This window comes from Parambassis ranga, chromosome 22, assembly GCF_900634625.1.
Source record: "Parambassis ranga chromosome 22, fParRan2.1, whole genome shotgun sequence".
NCBI classification, from domain to species: domain Eukaryota; kingdom Metazoa; phylum Chordata; class Actinopteri; family Ambassidae; genus Parambassis; species Parambassis ranga.
This window is the reverse complement of record NC_041042.1, coordinates 7,477,779-7,498,156: the sequence shown is the minus strand read 5'-3', so window position 1 is coordinate 7,498,156 and position 20,378 is coordinate 7,477,779. Positions and strand designations below refer to the sequence as shown.

Sequence of the window (20,378 nt, the reverse complement as noted above, 5' to 3'; positions counted from 1 at the left end):
ACCCTTTTCACTCACACGATAATGCAAACTAAAAAAAAAAGTGCGCTCCTGTTTTATTGTTTTTCAATGGGTCAAGGCAGCACATGAGCAAGGACCCCTCTCTCCCTTCTCTTTTTTCATAAATCCTCAAAATGATTTATTTCCCAGTAACTTTGCTCGTGAAATTGATGTGGACCCAGGGCCTTTGTAACGTCTGGTTTCCCCGCAGGCTGCAGTAAAATCAGGCAGAGGTCCAGGAGCGGGGCAGTGTTTGCGTGACTGCAGAGTGGGGGAGCACTGGCCATAAGTTTGAGCAGAGGGGCACCTGTGAGCACCCCCCCACACCCCCAAACCCCCCCCCCCCACCCACCCTCACACACACACACACCCCGCACCCCCCTACTCCCACCTACTACATGCTTGTCACAATGTGGCCCCCAGACTGAAAGTGGTGAGGCTAATATATTTGAGGGCCCGCAGTTAAGGGTGCAGATTTATGATAGGCTGTTGCAGCATGTCGGAGAAACTGTGTTACTCAAGGAGGCCTCCTACAGGAGACAAGAAATCTAAGGTGCTTTCAGGTTACTGGCCCTGACTTGGAAAACTCACCACACAGCACATGTGACTTGAGAAAGGCAGACAAATGACTGTATGACATACACGGCACATGACTGAGATAAATTGTCTTGCCTTAGTCCTGGAAGCCATTTGGAGCTTTTTCTTAGTCATGGAAGGGGAGAAGAGGGGAGGCGCAGAGACTGAGGGCGCAACCTCTTGACACATTCAGATTGAAAACCTGACCTCTGTACTTTAAGCTTCTCCTCCCTACAGTCTCTTCTCACGTCATGCACAACAGCAGGAAGGATCATTTCTCTTCGAGTCACGAAACAGGGTTCTCCACGTCTCCCCGTGACCTTAGTGGCTCCTCATCATTCACTCAGCGCTCGCTGAAACACACGAGTGGGAAAACTAAAGACCTCTCACTTGTTAGGATCTGTCCATCAGACATCACTGTTTAGTACAATCACTATCACACAGTTGACGGCTGCTTGGTTGTTTTTAGCATGCAATACAGCAAAAGGAATTTTGTGGTAGATTTCATAAGTCATAAGAGTGGACAAATAATAACAGGAAACAGATGGGAATGAACTTTGTTACTATAAGCTGTTTGAATAAAGCTGCCTTTACTGGCGGAAAGAAAATTTCACAGTAATTTCTGCTTAAGATTCCACTATACACACTGCAAGAAGGGTGATATAAACACTAAATCCTAAAGAAATCCTAAAAATGAGATTTTTAAATCTAGAAATTCTGGATTTAAGATATTTAATCTTAGCTAGATTCCTGTTTCAACTTTGTGTTAAACAGCGTCTCACTCTTAATTATCTCCTCATACAACCAGGATTTAAAGAGACCTCTTAAACACCAGTCGGGTCCCACACTTTAAGGACATGAAAGCTTAAGAATCTAAAGCCGTCTGGATTCACTCACCACGCCTAGTTTGCTTGCTATTGACTTGGCTGCTGTTTGGGCTTTTAAAATTTACACTTGGTAAAGTTGTGGTATTTCCTTCACACAGATGGTGCAGGCTTCCACACAGTGCTAAAGAGTTAACGACATGGACTGATTCACCCACTGGTTTAATGCTAGAGAGTTACCAAATGTTCACAGGTACAAAGCGAGCTCTCACTAAACAGCACGTAGACTTGAGACAATTCAATAGTGGCTGCAGTTAAGCAGGGTCCAGAGTTATACATTTAAGAGATGTATACAGCCTACAGGGTTCAAATCAATCAATTTTGCCTTTTCAAATGGAAAAGTGCACAAAAATATGATTATGAACTACTGATTATCTTATGTGATGAAGGAATTTTGCAACACATCATCACATGTAAACAACAGAAACAAGCCTTATCATTATGGTTGTGTGGGTGAGGCAGTACAAAGGCTGAGGTATATTTTCTTTTAGCTTTAGGCATCCAAACATTTCAGTAGATCTTTAATTTGTTGTTTCTGTTTAAAAAACAAAAAAACATAAGAAAATATTATCATGCAAACCTGTCATTTGTTACTAACTTCTACTACACTTGACCACTTGGCCTATTATGAGATTTTACATGTACTTAGTTAGATGACAGGATGGCACAACATGCATTATGCACTGCTGTTCTACATGAACATGGCTCAATCAGCATCTGGTGGGGTGATGATGGTGAATAGCAGCCTGATTGACTGAACTTAGCTAGACATTGATAAACAATTGATTAATCCAATCACTTGCCAAGTTGTGTCCCGTTTCCACAGTTGCCTACACAGACGTGTCTATGTGAATATTTTAGGTTTGCTGATTAGGTTCTGCAGAAATATTGAACTTTGATTTTTAACTTTGATGGTCCTAACATGAGGCTAATGAGAAGAAAAAGACACGTCAAATCCCTCTTGTAAAATAATGCTCTCTTGTGCTGTATGGTGAGTAAGAGTTTGTTTTGTGTCTTAGTGTGCACACATGTGTGAATGTTTCTATGGTAAATGTGCATCCTGATGCCACAGGGATGTAATTTCAGTTAAGCCACTCTGTTGCCCAAGCATTATAAATTCTGTCTGTTTCCTTTGCCTCACTCCACAGGGAGCCTTTAATCACCTCATCATTGCAGTGCTTCCCACTACACATTCAAGTGTGAGAATATATAAGTGTAAATAAACAAGCAGAGATCACATAAGGGAGACAAATACGGAAAGCATCCACTCTCGTGCCAATCCTAATCAAATCTTGTTTGTATCTGTGTGTTTGCATTTGGGTTAGTGGCAGTTTAATGTGAAGGACCACCAGAAAAGTTTGTTTCCTGGAACAGCAGAGGAAGGTTGTTTTGTCATCTTCTCCATGGCTCATTTTTAATGTCTCTTGTTTGTCATTTACAGCAGCTTCAGAACATAAGGATGTGGCTCTTCCTAGTCGTGCATTGTCCCAATATGTGGTCCAGCCCTGTCACAAAATGCTATTGGACAAACCACACAATTTAGTCTTGATGACTGTTCATTTGGAGCCAATAAATCTTCTTAACATGCAGCTTTAAATGTGTCCGTTAAATACATGTAATGAAAGATGTGTGAACCCCTGTGATGTAGCAGCTGGTCAGTGATAATATGTTCATCATGAATAATCAGATGAAAATTTCACAGCTCTTTGCTGGGAATACAAGTTAGCAGTGTTAGTCTGTGGGCTTCTTCCTGTTTCTCGGCTCCTCGGCAGGATCCAGTGTGTTTACAGCAGAAGCATGACTTCCAGCATCTCGAGCCAGACAGCTTCAAGTGATTCCATCCCAGCAGAGGTATTGAGTGAAGCGGTGGCAGAGGTTAATCTGGAACATACTTGTGACTATGTCGGGCTGTGTTATTCTACTTTCCTGACATTTTGCCTGATTTATTGTCCTCATCTTGCTGCTGTTCACTTTGTCTTCTCTGTGAATTAATGTATTAGTGGGAGCTGCAATTCACACACATTACTGTGCGTGCTTTAACATGCACCAGGTATAATAGTAGCGCCATTATTGTTATATCAGACACCTCTGCTGGACGGTCTTCTGCTCTGGTTTTATTATGATGTTGTGTTGAACTGATGCTAGTCCACTAAACACTGTGGAAAGTAAAATCAACACAACCAGTGAAACTCTGTCTGCAACCAGGGAATTGGGACCACATGTGCTCACACAGCTCTCTGCTGCTGCTCTCAATCTTCTTATCTACCAACTACAAAATGAATTGAGATACAGTCTGACATGTAAAAAACAGAATGCTATAGCTCTAAAACTTACTTTTGTTGTCCTGATGTCAGAACTCACCCACATTTGTAACTGTAATGTGATTAAATAACTTCAAAGTTGAAGTAGTTTTTATGTTAACCTTCATCATCATCATCATCATCATCATCATCATCATCATCACCACAGTGTGCTGTGGGGCTGCACTGCCACAGGTCCAGGTGCAGGTAGAAGCCTTTGAATGCACTCTGCTAGCATTAACCCTATTGCTGCTTGTTATTCTTGTCCCCTTACATTCATACCCAGTCAGAATACAATAGGAGAAATTTGGCATGAGGGAGTATATGCAGAGACATGAGTGTTAGCGTGAGCACTTGTTGGATTACATCAGTGGGAACAAGTGAACTCACACTGACACCATCCTCATGCTCCCTGTTCTCCTTTTCTCCAGTACTCTCCATGGACGGTAAACTCTGAGTGACCCGCCTTTGCATGTCATTCCTCAAAAGCAGTTACAGTGGGGCATATTTCCTTTTGACCAAGCAGGGAGGTCACACACTCAAATACACCAGCCATACATTACCACGCACAGACAAAGCACAGAGCTCTTTCAGCTGCTCATCACCAGCTAGCCTCCCCAAGCCACCAAACTCCACCCTTATGAATTGTCACACACACACACACACACACACACACACACACACACACACACCACCACCACCTCTACCAAACACCTCTGCCACAGCTCCACTTGAAGATAACCCCTCCCTGAGCGTGGTCAGAATGTGCCTTTCACACGGGCGGCTGGCCAAAGCAAATAAACCAGCCACATGCCAGCCAACAAGGGAATGAACAGGGTCAGAGGGGGAGCTTGCCGGGAGGTGCTAGGAGTGACAGAGGGAGGGACATGGTCACGCAAAGAAAACAAGCCCAGCAAGAGCGAGCCAGCCTTCTCACGCAGGGGCCCAGACATGTGTCTTGTCATGCAACAGCCACCCCATCAACTCAAATTAGGGCTGACGGAGGTAATAAAGCGAGGAAGTAAAGAAAGAGAAAGGAGAGGAGCAATCCCCTCCTTCTCCTCAGAGAGTATAAAAGTCAGATGGAGGATATATTGTTCACCTTAAAAAGAATCTTACAAAACAATCCTGGTGACCTCACAACACCTCGAAGCAGCAGGTTGTCAGCATGGTAAAGCCTCAGCAGTCAGTCTGTCCTAGTTTTACACAGCATGTCCTCAGTTAACCCTCCATGAAAGATCAGCATATCATCAATTTTACCACTGACACAGCAGAAAGAAAGCATTTTAAAAACTTTAAGACTGAATCAAATACATGTCGGGTGAATTTACAGATTTATAGACATGGGTGGAGGACACACACAGGTTCTTCTAAAATCCAGTGGCTGTTTTATACACACACACAAACACACACACACACACACACACACACACACACACACACACACACACACACACACACACACACACACATATATATATATAAATATATATATATATATATACATGAGATCATTAATGAGTTCAAACCTCTTCCACTGACAAGCAGCTAGTCTGATGGTCTAAGGAGGAATGTATCAGCTAGTATAGGTGGTCTGTGCCAGATGTGAGGTATAGGGTGCCTCTTGGTTTCTGAGAGAGCATATGGAATACATTGTACGTACGTGAGGGACTCCTCTGACGCTGATTCGGTTGAGGCAGCCTCCTTTTTTTTATTTAGAAATGCACTACATTTACTGAAGACCATGTAGGGTAAGAAGATCAAACTTGAAGGTTGGGTTTAGGTCTCCTTCCATGTGAAGCCATGGGGATGAAGCCATACATGACACAAAATGAAGGTTGTGTAACTTCGTATAAAAATATAATTCTACCCAAGATTAACAGGTCCTCTGTTTTTTTTTCATGAAATTCAGGATTCTGTCTTCAAATCTACCTAAAGAAATCTACCTGCTTCTCCCTGAGGTTCCTGTAATAATGTCAATGCATTCTCAAAGTATATCAAATGGGGATGAACAGGCATATAATCTCATAAGACATTCAAGGTCAGCATTGCTCTTCGTTACACGTGTCTGTGAAATTGTTCCTAAACAATGACAGAGCGCCGCTCACTGCAGCCATGCCTGCAGGCCTCCTTTAAACGTCCATAAAAACAGACTCCAGTGTACTCCAGCTGATTGAATGTATTCAGTTTTTTTGTTGTGCAAATTAAGAAAGAATCTGACGATGTCTTCAGAGAATGGGGACTTCTCTTTACTGAATCAACCAAAAGACTGAAAACCAAATAAGTCATTGTGTCACCTCCTCCCGTGTGAAATCTGGACCCCAGCATGTTCGCCTGTGTCAGTCTAGACGTTCTCTCCTTGAACAATCGGACTGCCAATGTGTAGTAGTCCGCTAACAGCTATGTGTTTACATTCCCCTATAAATGAGTGTAGCGCTGAAAGGAACATGCCTTATATAGACAAAATCCACTGACTGCAGCATCTGAACATCTAAGGAGCCAAGATACAATCACTGTAAATGTATTCTTTTTTTTAACATACAAATTCCTAACACGCTTCCTATACATGCAAGAGAAAGCATTTTGATATAAGTGCTTAAGTATTGCAGGCAGACCTTGTTACACAAACTGTTCCTGTCTGTGAGTGACAGCTTGAAAGCATCCGTATGTCTGCTTGCACTGCAAAAATACATATACATGAGTATGCATGCCTGTGCAGGGTGCACCGGCCAAACAGCTGAACAGGTCAGTGGGTCCAGGTTATTTCCACATGGCCCAGCCGCGGGGTTTGCTGCAGTCCGATGGAGACGATGAGAAGGTTCCTCCAGTGCAGCTGGGACTGGCGACCATGCCAGATTGAGATAAAACCTGAGATGAGTTTTATGAAACAATGCTACAGGATACATGTGTTACAGAAATTTGAGTGAGTAAATAGACTTCCTGGCTTCCTCTTCTCTATTCCCAAGGATTTATTCACTCCAAAACATTATTAGCCAGATGTTGGTCCAGATTTTTCCCGCAGGAAGAACAAGACTGAGTGGCATAAAAACTCTGTGGAGTCCGTGTGGAGTCACTATGATGTCAGCTTTGCTTTTCTCATGCATGACAACAACAGTAACAATATCACACAAAAAAAAGAACCAAAGCTGTAGAGAGATATCTGGGATTCATTTGTTAAGCATGTTTTCAGAACAAATGGCACACATATTTACAAAATGGACCATCTGAGAGCCACCCTGTGCTGCTCTCTGCTGGGCCTTACCTCTGAACATCTATCAACCTAAGTCAAAAATGATTCTTCTGAGAAAAACTACAGGGTTGCAGGAAGTGTGTTGTTACCATGAACCACTCTGTTACTGTGCATCAGCATGCTCATCAATCTGAAGTCACTTTTCTGTACTTGTGAACAGGAATCATAAACACTTCAGTTTATCACATGAAAGATTCAGTCTCAGAACCTAAACTCTAAAACCTGTTGTTTATTTAAAGTTTTATAAAAAAAACTAGAAACTTTGGTGTTACATAAGTGTTTTTTAAGCTTTAGGACTGAACTGAAATCATCTTAACAGAAGCTGGAATTCAGTCTTCATGATTTAATATGAGTTAAGTGAATTCACTGGTCTCCCAGATAGAGCTGTGCTGTGCAAATGGAGCATGCATAAAAAAGCACCAAAGCCCATATAAGACCACCCATACAAACCTACTTCACTGTTGCTCTGATTGTTCCCACATCAGCACATTACATTTATATAATGTCATTTTTTTAGTCTTGTGAACAAGCTTGTAAGTGGGACTACATCAACACTCTTTGGATACTGGGACAGTGGATGAACTTTGCCCTCACAGGACTCTTCCCCACTGCTGTGGCAATACTTGTCTGCAGAACTAGAGCAATGAAGGGGGGTAACCCGACCGCTCGCTGACCCGGCTTCATTTTCAGGATACTAAAATGCACCGAGCTGCTCAAGCGGAACATATGGAGGTGCAAAAGAGAGGGAATCACGGAACATTATCCGCCCAATTACACAATGAGAAGAGCAATCCGTTGGTAGTATCCATACTGCACGTAATGTTCAGTGTGCCTGTGGCTCGGCTACAGGCCCCATCAGCTCTGATCAAACCAGCTCAGCCGCCGCACCTGCAGGGATCCCGGCCTGTGACAGTCGCTCTCACAGAGAGACAGAGACAAAACAGCTCATGAATATGCGAGTCAGTAAAAATTATAGAGGAGAAACGGGAACATCCTGTCACATATCCAAAGATGGAAACCCCAGACCCAGTAGATGAATTCTCCCATCAAGAAACAAAATGTTGTCATCGTCTGCTGTTAAATGGAGAAGGAAAAATACCCACTTTGTCTGAATGTCTTTACTGATGTTACTGAGCAGCGTATTGCTATTTGATAGTAGTAAGTAATAAGGGAAGGAGTACAAAGTGAGCCTTTCAGGTAGCAGTGCCTCTGGAAAATCACTCCGAGTACTTTGTCCCTGAAAAACTGTAAAACTTCTGGAATAATAAACCCAGTAGCTTCCAAATATGTAAGCTTGGCCTTGCAGCCTGATGATCACATTGCACACAAGCTTAGGAGGTCATACCCTTTCTCCTGCTCTGCTCATTTGTCCAAATCTCTGGTAAGCTCTGCACACTTAGAAGCGGGCACCTGTGGCAATTTCCTCATGTGCAACTGTTTTGTACGGAGCCCTAAGTGACATCGGCAAAAACAAATAAATAAATAAATAATATTAATATTATCTTTCTTGTGCGCCCGACACAATATCTGGTGCATACAAGATAATATTAAGATAACGATTTGCAAGCAAGCTTCTAATGTCCTTATAGTAAAGCCCAAAATGAAAATACAGCCCAACTAACTTTTTTACATTCATTCCCACTCAAGACAAAAATAAGAAGTAGAACTTTGGTGCACCAGTGGCTCTTTTAAACACGATGACACAGTTTCTGTGCATTTCTGTCATAAATTCACAGACAACCAGGAAAAGCTCCAGCAGTATTTTTTTTTTCACTTGAACCAAACATTTTTTTCCTTAACCAAAACTAGAAAAAAAAGGATTAAAAACAACATAAAATATCATAATGTCATGATACACCACCCACATCATTTTACATGGATGACTGAGCTGAAAAACACAGAAAAGAGTAAAAACTGAATGGCGTGCCTGAAGAGAATTTCTGAACAATATGCAGATTTAGTTTAACTCAAAAGTCAGTTTAACATGAGGGCAGTCATAGGTAATAGTATTCCTGCTCTTTTAAACCTCTGTGTTTGGCTATTAGACTAACACATTGTTATCAGTGCTTGTCTCACATGAGTTCTTCTATTGGACAGGAGGTGGGAAATGCCTAATGAACTGTGTCCTACCGATGTCTCGGACTGTCTTTGATGAGCTCAAGGAGTCGGGGTCATCTGGAAGCCATTTCTACTTGTGCTTTCTCCCTCGTCTCATTTTAATCACTTAGCACAGCTCCACACCTCCTCCACTCCCCCCGCCCCCCGCCCTCTCTCCCCGGGGAAGCTGGAGTTCAGTGACCGAGCTCCGCACACACCGGGCCGGCATGGCACGCAAGCTTATCGCCGCTCCATCCCCTAGCACGCAAAAAACTCTATGGGATTAGACACAAAAAAAAATCCAGGCAGTGTACATAAGACATCTTCTCCTGTCCTGGGTGTTAGGTAAATATATTTTACGCAGGCTGCACACAGTGGAGAGGGAAAGTGCCCACCTCACTGAAGTTTCAGATTGATCTAAATTTTTAATCATTAACTATTTAAAGAATGTTTATTGTAAAATAAAGTTAAATAGTACCATTGTGCTTTGTTTTCAAGGACCACCATGATGATTAGGTTCATGAATTCAAATACGTTGGAAGAATCTTTCATGTGAGACTGGATGTCAGGAAGATGAATTAATGCCCTGGTTCCGTGCCATGTTACAAGTGTGAAAAATGTGCAGAGTGGGTGGTCAGTAGGATGAACCAATGCCTTAACCTACCTGGCTTAGATGTTGCTGGGACCACATAAAAGGGAAGCGTATATGTAAGGAAATATTGTGCTAAGGTTAAAAATCATACATGTGGAAAAAAAGGTCTAAATCCACACTTTATTGGTTTAACCAAGAACATTAAATCTTTCCAGGAACGTATTCTGCAATAGCAGTGGTTGTCTCTCTTATGTGGGCTGTTTGATATCGCCTACAGTGACACATTTTTGGGCGCTGCGGAGGGTCTAACGTAATGGACATGTCATGATAACCAGACTCAAGATGAAAATAGCACATTGAAGCAACTGCGACACTGTAATTCCCATTTCAGGCGTTCTGTTCCTCACTTTGGACTGTGCTCTATGTGTGTTCATTAGCTGGATGGTCAGCATATAAGGAAATGCATGTGGCAGTCAAAGGTGAGAGTGGTTGCAAACTTAATTTCAAGACGATACATAGACTGCCGGTGGTTGCATCTTTCTGTGTATCGTACAATAAAATTCTTACAATACCACTTTAACCACCAGTTAATTTGGTATCTCCCAGATGAAGTGTATCGTGACTTTGCTGGTCTTTTCTCTGGCTTTTTACACACAAACAACAATCAGGTCAGACAGTGACAATTTTTCCAAGATTCTCTCTGTCCTCATATTGTGGTTTGGCAGAAGGAAACACTCTCATTTCATACATCACCATTTCTAACTAGCAACGTCCGGTGGTTACCGTCCTGGCCGCCCAAGATGGCGCTGGCCCAGAGGATGTTTTTGTTGGTCTGTTTACTGGTTTGTCTGGGTTGTTTTTGGCTGCAGCTTTTTTTGGTCTTGGCTCACCTTTGTTCTCTCAACTCTTCCCTCAAATTCCTACATTCATTCTGCTCTTCCCTTTCTCAAGTCCCACCAGCTCCCCAACTGCCTATTGGACCCCTGGCTTTCCTCTCCCCTGCTGCCCCCCCCCCCCCCCTTTCCCCTCTTCCTTCCTCCCTGTCGGTGCTGTGCGTGACAGTAGCTCACTGAAAAGTGGAAATGAGACTAGTAAACAATGATTAGCTCCAGAGACGGGGCAGTCTGCCCTACCATTGGTCCTGTCTCCACACAGTGAGCGCCCACCCGCCTGCACATAACATGCAGTGGAATACAGACCCCCCCACCCCTGCCTCCGCCCCCAAACCCCCCTCCTTCTGGCTACTTCCCTGCACCCCCCACCCCTCAGCCGGAGTCAAAGCAGGGTCAGGGCCAACCTTTCACAGCCAGGTTACAAGGGGTAATCACAGGCAAACACAGCAGCCACACGCAAAATGCACACATGACACCCCCCTTCCCTCCAACCGGGCTGTCTACCCTCCCACATACATACACACAAACTGCACCCCACCCCTCCACCCTGCCACCCATGCAACCCCCCTCCTCAGCCACAAACCTGGCTCTAATTAGCATGATGGGGATGCGAGTGGCCACATGTGTATGAGGAGCAGGCTCAGGCAAAGAGGAGGAGGAGGAGGTAGTGGTGTTGGCGAAGGTGGTGGTGGTGGTGGGGTGGGGGGAGTAGGGGGGATTCCCCCTATAGGAAGAGAGGACAGGAGAAACAGTCATCCCCAGTGCAAGGCAGTGCATTCGAAGACATTGCTATGTCTCTGGTTAACCGAAGAATCATTCTGGAGGCTTTGGTGCTCAGCCACACCACATTTCTCAAGACAAACAGCTTTCAGGCGGAGCTCTGAAAACTCTCGACATCTGTAAAGGGCTGTTTAAGGACCACTATTGTGAAAGAATGACATATAATGTAGTTAAATTACTTTTACTGTTACCTTTCTGTTTGTTTTTACTATTCAAACAAGCTGTGCCCTTAAGACATGTGTAACAACACAAAAATCTGTTAAGTATGTATCTGTATGTATTTTCTTGGCAGATGAAGGCACAATGTTGGGTAATTAGTAAAAATGCAGCATTGTGTAAATGACCTGTCCTCTAGTTAGTTTAAATCACAAAATGTGATGCGAATGGGTAAAATAATTCTTTACAAAAGTCTGTTCAGCATCTGCCACCACCCTCTGCTGACAATGACTGACTTGTTTCTGTCCCTCTGAATCAGAAATGTTTTTGTACTTCCAATTAGGGTCATTACCCCCCTTTCCAAAAATAAACTCAGTCATTGCTAAAACAAGAAACTAATTTTGTCTTCCACTGAAAAGCAAAATGTTTTTTTTTATTCTGGAGAATAACATCACTTTGATCTTACAGTTTAACAGGATTTTCAAACATCTACTCATCTATCAGTTTATGTATGTTTCAGTCTGACACAACATTTCTGATTTATTTTCTGGGACAAAAAGTATGACCCACATTTTGCTTTTGCATAATTGAAACGGGGGCACCTGAAGTTTGTTGTGCTATGATGTAACCTGCAGTCTCATGTACAAACCTTAGTTTATATGTTGGAGAAAACATGATGTTGTTGCAAATTTATGTATTAATATTTCATGACGTGTCCACATTGAGTTATTCTGCTAGTTTGTTGCATAAACTTTCAGTGAAATGATTCTGCCTTTAAAATGCTAGGAGGAATAGACCGATGAAGAAAGAAGGAGCGTGACTGTAATATGGCTTTAACATTTTGTCAGAGGACTTTTTACATATGTGCATGATGCTTTATACTTGTAAGTCTTTAAGATATTTTGTAATTCATTAAAATAAAACACATTTATCAGACCATTTGAAAACAAAATTCTCTTTGCAACACGTGCAGGACGTCTTGGACAAAGAATAACATAATAAAACTACAACTTGTACTTATGTGCATTAATATACTAAGCATGTCACCTCGTTGCACATCTGCATACCTGGTTGAATTATCCAACATGCAAACTGTGACGCCTTCACGTAAATAAACATGTTTACGCCCGAACAGGTCTTGTGCAGTTTTAATAAACTCAGTCTGGAGTTACACAAACCCGTATGCAAACACTTGTTTTTTTTCTGGGTCCTCTGCAGCCAAAGTAAACCAGGCTAGAAATACACACTTTCAGAATGTGCAAACACTGCCAGTCCCTCCAATTAGTACAGCAAATTGGCTCGAAGCGGCTCCAAGTCAGTCGGTCACCAGTTGCACAAGTAGAGAGTCTCCCTCCCCTCCGCCCACACCGGAGTGGACCGATATAGTTCACGCTGCTCGCTCACGGTGTCCCCTCGACGCTCACATGTGCGCGCCTCCAAGAGCGACCGAAAAGCAGAGAGATAATATAGTGGGGTCTGCAGGGCTACCACAATGGGAGGAGTATGAAAGTTATCCTGAGCCCTGCCCACCAACTGCAAAACATATAAGACGCCGGTGTGAAGCAAACAGCAGGCAATGAAGCCCTAAATCTGAATGAAAAGACTGACCAAAAAACTTCCCTCTGACATCATGACCTCACTGGCATTTGATTAACACATTGAAGTTATCTGATATGGACATGCAAGAGATTTACTAATTTTTCTTTACAAATATTTAATCAAAGTGTTGCAAAATTAAGATTTTTTTTTCTTTTTTAAAGAGCAAGTGTGCAGACAGCTGGTCACAATGACACTGGACACTGAGTTTGCTGTAAAGAGCAGCAGCAGCAGCATCAAGGAATGGAGCGGACAGGTCCATCCAGCTCTGGTCGCCTCTTTCGTCTTCCTCGTCTGTCTGGAAGCCTGTCTGTGGGTCAGGAACCTCAGGCTCAAGAGAAGACTGCCCGGACCCTTCGCCTGGCCCGTGGTGGGCAACGCCATGCAGCTAGGCCAGATGCCTCACATCACCTTCTCCAAGCTGGCCAAAAAGTATGGAAACGTGTACCAGATACGACTGGGCTGCAGTGACGTTGTGGTGCTGAATGGAGACAAAGCCATACGTCAGGCTCTCATACAGCACAGCACAGAGTTTGCAGGCAGACCAAACTTTCTCTCTTTCCAGATGATTTCTGGAGGCAGGAGTTTGACATTTACTAATTACAGCAAACAGTGGAAAGCACACAGGAAACTTGCTCAGTCCAGCCTCAGAGCCTTTTCTTCAGCTAACAGTCAGACCAAAAGAGCCTTTGAGCAGCACGTCAGAGCTGAGGCCATGGAGCTGGTGCAGGTTTTTTTGCGCCAGAGCTCTGATGGACGTTATTTTGACCCTGCTCATGAACTTACCGTAGCTGCTGCTAACATCATGTGCGCCCTCTGTTTTGGGAGGAGATATGGACATGATGACACAGAGTTCAGGACTCTGTTAAAAAGAATGCACAAGTTTGGAGAGACTGTAGGAGCCGGTAGCTTGGTAGATGTCATGCCTTGGCTCCAGTCTTTCCCTAACCCCGTCCGCAGTGTGTATGAAGATTTCAAAAACCTCAACAAGGAGTTTTTCACCTTTGTTAAGGACAAAGTGCTGCAGCACAGAGAGTCCTTTAACCCTGAGGTGACCCGGGACGTGAGTGACGCCATTATTAATGTGATTGAGCAAAGAGAGGACAGTGAACTGACCAAAGAGTTTGTGGAGGCAACTGTCACAGATCTGATCGGAGCAGGTCAAGACACAGTCTCAACTTTCCTGCAGTGGATTGTCCTGCTTCTGGTCAAATACCCTGATGTGCAAGCCAAACTACAGGAGCTCATAGATAAAGTGGTGGGCCAGGACAGACTGCCAACAGCTGAGGATAGAAGCAACCTGGCTTACCTGGACGCCTTCATCTATGAGACCATGCGCTTCACCAGCTTCGCCCCCGTCACCATCCCACACTCCACAACCTCAGACGTCACCATCGAAGGTCTTCACATCCCCAAAGACACCGTGGTCTTCATCAATCAGTGGTCTGTCAACCATGACCCTCTGAAGTGGAAGGACCCTCACGTGTTTGACCCCACGCGATTCCTGGATGAAAACGGGGCCCTCGACAAAGACAAAACCAACAGCGTAATGATCTTTTCCACGGGCAAAAGACGCTGCATTGGTAATCAGATCGCCATGGTGGAGGTGTTTTTATTCACAGCAATCTTGCTGCACCAGTGCAGCTTCAAGAGCGACCCCTCAGAGCCCCTCACTCTTGACTGCTCCTACGGGCTCGCTCTGAAGCCCCTCCGATTCTGTGTCAGCACCAAGCTCAGGGGAAAGCTGCTCGACTTAGTTTCCCCAGCATGAACAGCACGCTCCAATACTGTGACTCCAGAAAACCCTTTTCCACCGATGAGTTTCAGCAGTGAGTATCAATATACCTGCACTAAATAGTATTGTTGTAAGATTTCAATATTTAACAAGGATATTTAATTCATATCTTAATAAGCTCTGTATTTTTAATTACTGCTGATGCAGGGCAGAGGGTTTCAGAGATGTAATGCTGGTTGTAAATAAAAGTTATTCAGTGTTTGCTTCACAAAGCACTCTATACTTGATCAGGTCTGGTACTGAGTTGTGTGCATGTTTGACATCCACTATTGAGCATGTATATGTTAAATGTGCAGAAATTAACTACATCCTCTGAATATATAACTGTCTATGAAATGCTTTTGTGCATGTTATAAAATCATCTGAAGACTCCTTGTTCTCATTTTTAATATGTAAAAAAAATCATATATGTATTTAACCTTTGCCACATAAAACAGTTACAAAGTGTTTATTATGATTGCATATTTCAGGTATGTCAATGAAGTAATGTAAATGTAACCTGTTTCACTATCTACTGTACTCAATGTCTTTGAACACAACACACAAAGCATGTTGATCAAAGGAAGAAAGGAAAGTGGCAGCTTATGGAGCTGAGAAGTGAGAACGAAGTCTTTCATCAAGAAGCATCAATCAGAGGATGAAGAAGAGATGTTACTGTGGATGATGAAACTTTAACAAACTTCCTGCATCCAGGTTTCAGTTTTATTGAGTCACACTCAGCTATAATCATGCCAAAATACATGTCTCAGCAGTTCAGCGAAACACATGTGCAGCAGATTTCTTTCACTTGTGAGGCATTCTCAGAAACATGTTTGTTTACAGGAACTTTTTTTCGAAGCTACATGAATGATACTGCACTTCTGTATTCAGGATTCGATGTTACAATGCCCAAGGGATGTGTTTCTCTGTTTTGTGTCAAGGTCGAAAAAATAATGTAATTCAGTGGGCCTTGCATGTTAAAGCATTCATTCTGTGATGACTACTTTAACATTCAAAGCTTTCTGAGACTTATATATAATACCTATATATATATAAATATATATATAAAATGGAAAATAAGCTGTATCTGAAGTGAATAAAGTGTCAATAAATGTCAATACACAGTGTGTGCAATTTATTTCAGAGTACAATATTCCTTTAAATCTGCTAAGATAGCTGCATGTTGATAGTTTCTCAGCCTCATAGGTTTATAATTTCTGTCATCACTTCAAAAATAGAATTTGACTTGAGGCTGAATATCACAAAATAACCCAGCTGATGCTTTTTTATATGTCTTTTTTTGTTGCACAAGCACCCACATAAGTAGATTTGTAGGAGCAGCAGTCTGTGCTGAAATCTGTGTAAAAATTACTTTGGTGCAGCCTCAACCAAAGAGGGTTACATTATATCAGAGACTGAACATAGATTTTTGTAGAGCATAATAAATTGTGCTGTTTGTATCTTTTTAGTGTTTAGATGTTGAAACCAACATCTTTAATGCTGATATCCCAGAGTCTTTTTCCCTGACTGGTTATAATTTTAAAATGGCTGTAAATTAAAAAAAGAACCTTCCAGTCTGTGCTCAGGGCCTGAGAAATACATAGGAAAAGGCAAAGTCATCTATCCTCTACCTCACCCTTATGGCATCACTTTAAAATTTATCATCTTATATGAAATATTTAGTGACGAATATAATCTAGCATCATGGTATTTGGAATTGTTATCTTTTTAAATGTGTCGTGTTTCATTCCTTGGCAATGAAACTGTAATCTGTAGATTTTGGCAACATAGTAGATTAAGTAGCTGCGCTCTTTTTTCCTCATCATCCTACAAGGGACGCTGCTGGAAGGAGGCCTGAGTGGGAATAACACTAAGGTTTGCAGGCTGTGGTCAAAATGGGAGGGGAGAGATAATAAAAAACCTGAGTCGCTGACCCCTCCCACCATAGAGATACATATAAGTGAAGTGTTAAGGCTTGAATCCGCATTCTTCTAAAGTGGTCATCAGAAGACGTGCTGCACCACTGCAAAGCACTGGACCTGAAGCTTCTGAAGAGGAAGGGTGTGGACAGCATGTAGCACTGCTTGGAGGGATTTCTTTTCAGATATTTTGTCTTTCTTATTATAATATAGTATAAGAAAACCAGTTTGACAGTAAGAAGAAGAGCCATTCGAAATGGTTTTAAAGTAAAAGCTGCATTAGACACGGTGAGTGACGCAAGACAACACAATGGCACTGGACACTGAGTTTGCTGTAAAGAGCAGCAGCAGCAGCATCAAGGAATGGAGCGGACAGGTCCATCCAGCTCTGGTCGCCTCTTTCGTCTTCCTCGTCTGTCTGGAAGCCTGTCTGTGGGTCAGGAACCTCAGGCTCAAGAGAAGACTGCCCGGACCCTTCGCCTGGCCCGTGGTGGGCAACGCCATGCAGCTGGGCCAGATGCCTCACATCACCTTCTCCAAGTTGGCCAAAAAGTATGGAGACGTGTACCAGATACGACTGGGCTGCAGTGCGTTGTGGTCCTGAATGGAAACAAAGCCATACGTCAGGCTCTCATACAGCACAGCACAGAGTTTGCAGGCAGACCAAACTTTGTCTCTTTTCAAGCTGTCTCAGGAGGGAAAAGTATGACTTTCACAAATTACAGCAAACAGTGGAAGATCCACAGGAAAATTGCTCATCAACATCAGAGCATTCTTCGTCTGCCAACAGCCAGACAAAAAAGCTTTTGAGCTACAAATGTGGCGAAGCCACAGAGCTAGTTGAGATTTTCCTTAAACTGAGTGATCAGGGTCAGTATTTCAACCCGCTCATTGGAGCTTGACAGTAGCTGCCGCAAATGTGATCTGTGCTCTGTGCTTGGAAAGCGTTATGGACTGACGATGTGAATTCAGAGCCTTGCTGTACAAGGTAGATCAGTTTGGACAGACAATAGGGGCTGGCAGCCTGGTAGATGTGATGCCATGGCTTCAGTCTTTCCCCAATCCAGTCCGCAGGATTTTCAGGAATTTTAAGTTCCTAAATCAAGAGTTCTTTAGGTTTGTCAAGAGCAAAGTGGAGGAACATAGAGAGACCTTTGACCCAGAGGTGACCAGGGACATGAGTGATGCCATCATAGGTGTCCTTTACAAGGATGATGGTGACTCAGAGCTCTCCATAGACCACACAGAGGCAACAGTGTCAGATCTAATTGGCGCAGGTCTGGACACCATCTCCACAGCTCTCCACTGGGTTGTCCTCCTTTTGGCTAAACACCCCGACATTCAAACCAAACTCCATGAGCTCATTGACAAGGTAGTGGGTCGAAACAGGCTGCCATCTACCGAGGACAGAACGCACATGGCTTACCTAGACGCCTTCATCTACGAGACCATGCGCTTCACCAGCTTTGTCCCCGTCACCATCCCACACTCCACAACCTCAGACGTCATCGTCAGCGGACTTCACATCCCTAAAGACACCGTGGTCTTCATCAATCAGTGGTCTGTCAATCATGACCCCCTGATGTGGAAAGACCCCCATGTGTTCGACCCCTCGCGCTTCTTGGATGAAAACGGCCTGCTTGACAAGGACCTCACCAACAATGTGATGATCTTCTCAGCAGGGAAGAGAAGATGTATCGGTGACCAGATTGCTAAAGTTGAGCTGTTTTTGTTTGTTGCAATTCTTCTTCACCAATGTAGCTTTGAAAAATGTCCAAATGAGGACTTCTCTCTACATTCCTCCTATGGTTTGACACTGAAGCCTTTAGATTACAAGATCACTGCCAAACTCAGGGGAGAGTTGCTTTACAGGCAGTAATCGAGCTCCAATGTATGGTATTTACTGCAATATACTTTCCCTAAATGCAAATGATGAACGTTACCACTGAAATTGAAAATAGGCACAACAGAAAAGGCTTTGGACCACATTTAAGTTGCCAGTGAACTCAACAGCAGCTCTGAAAAGCTATAAAACAGCTTAAATTTAGAAAGAAATGTAATGAAAGGTTTGATGTGGTTCCTCAAACACTGCAGTTCCTAATAAACCTTAAGTATGTATTGTTATGTATATGAGGGTATTTAGAGGGAGTCAATGAATGACAGCATAAACTGTGCATAAAAATCGCTGAGGAGGAGGAAACATGTGCCAGCTGTGTGGTCGCAAATGAGCGATCCTTCAGGCAGGCCCATCTTTGTGTGTACTTAAAGATTCTACAAGTCATGTGTGTTCATGTTCACCTAATAATATTGATGTATTTCAGTAATAACTCATGTAACGTGTATAAAAACCAATAATTTACTTGTTGATTATTCTGTCTCTTTTTATCACACTTAATACATCACTGTGCTGCATGACTTAAACATAAACTGCTAAATACTGAACTGCCTTGAAATGTACAATAAACATTCTCTTCTGACTCACATCAGATTCTGTGGTGTATCAGTCGAAGTGTTGAGAGTCACAGGGGCCAGAGAGGTGAGAGAGATAAAATAGATTATGATGTCTGGTTGCTGTGTTGTGTGAAAGATTAATATGGGTTACAGGCCCTGCACACAGGCTGTGCCTCAGTAAATCAGTACAGGCAACAGTAAGCAGCCACAAACTGCACTCGTCAATATTTAACATGGGCCGCGCTGTACTTTTGACTGGTGTACAAAGTTTTTTTCGGTCAACCTCTGTTTTCCAACACACATTTTTATCTCTTCGGGCTCTAATACCACTGGTGCAAAACAACCTTTTCTTTCTTACTGTCAGTGACATTCATCAGCTTTGCTGCTCTTACACGCAGCCTTCCTGGCTGGCTGTCCTTATTTAGAAAAAGCCACAGCCACCCATTGCTCAACATTCAGCCGCACGCTGTGAGTATGGTACATAAATATTAGTTCAAGTGTGGGTTTTTGCCGTTTTTAATTTTCATCCCTCTCCTTTTCATCACCCTTCCTTTTATCGCAGCACTTTGAGCAGCCTCAAGACATCCTGTACCATTACAAGCTCTCTCTCTCTCTCTTTCTTTCTCTGTTTGCTCTGACACTGCAAAGATCCCAGGAGAAAAAAAATGGGCTGCCTGACCACCAAATCCCCCCCCACCCCACTCCCCTTTCCATCACTGCTTCCCAAAACATCCATGAAATGTGTCCAGCAGAAAGACTCCCTTTCACCCTAAGTCACCCGCTCCTCACAGATCCTGCAGCCCAGCAACCTGCCGAGTTTCACTCCTGAAAGGAAAACAAAAAGTGTACAGGCTGACAGTTTTTCAGCTCTGAGGTTGGTCACATTCTGCACGTACACACAGCCACAGAGTGGCCTCCCACAAGGTTCTCTTGCCATCAGATACAGCTCAGTGCTCTATCCAAAAACAAAAAAACAAAATAACCCTCTCCTCCGCTAAGAGGTTTGACATGCAAGTTGCAGTCACTGTTTGATACATGACACACGGTGAGGTAGGATTGCTTGGAAGCAGACTAGTGCAGTTCTCCAGAAGTTCCACTCTGTTGTTCATCATG

At 43.1% G+C, this 20,378-nt stretch overlaps 2 pseudogenes; both read left to right on the top strand.

Annotated features, from left to right (window-relative positions):
* Positions 1-13,114: 13,114 nt before the first annotated feature.
* Positions 13,115-15,896, top strand: LOC114427843 (cytochrome P450 1B1 pseudogene; annotated as a pseudogene).
* A 1,001-nt stretch (positions 15,897-16,897) lies between these two features.
* Positions 16,898-19,255, top strand: LOC114427871 (cytochrome P450 1B1 pseudogene; annotated as a pseudogene).
* Positions 19,256-20,378: the final 1,123 nt, after the last annotated feature.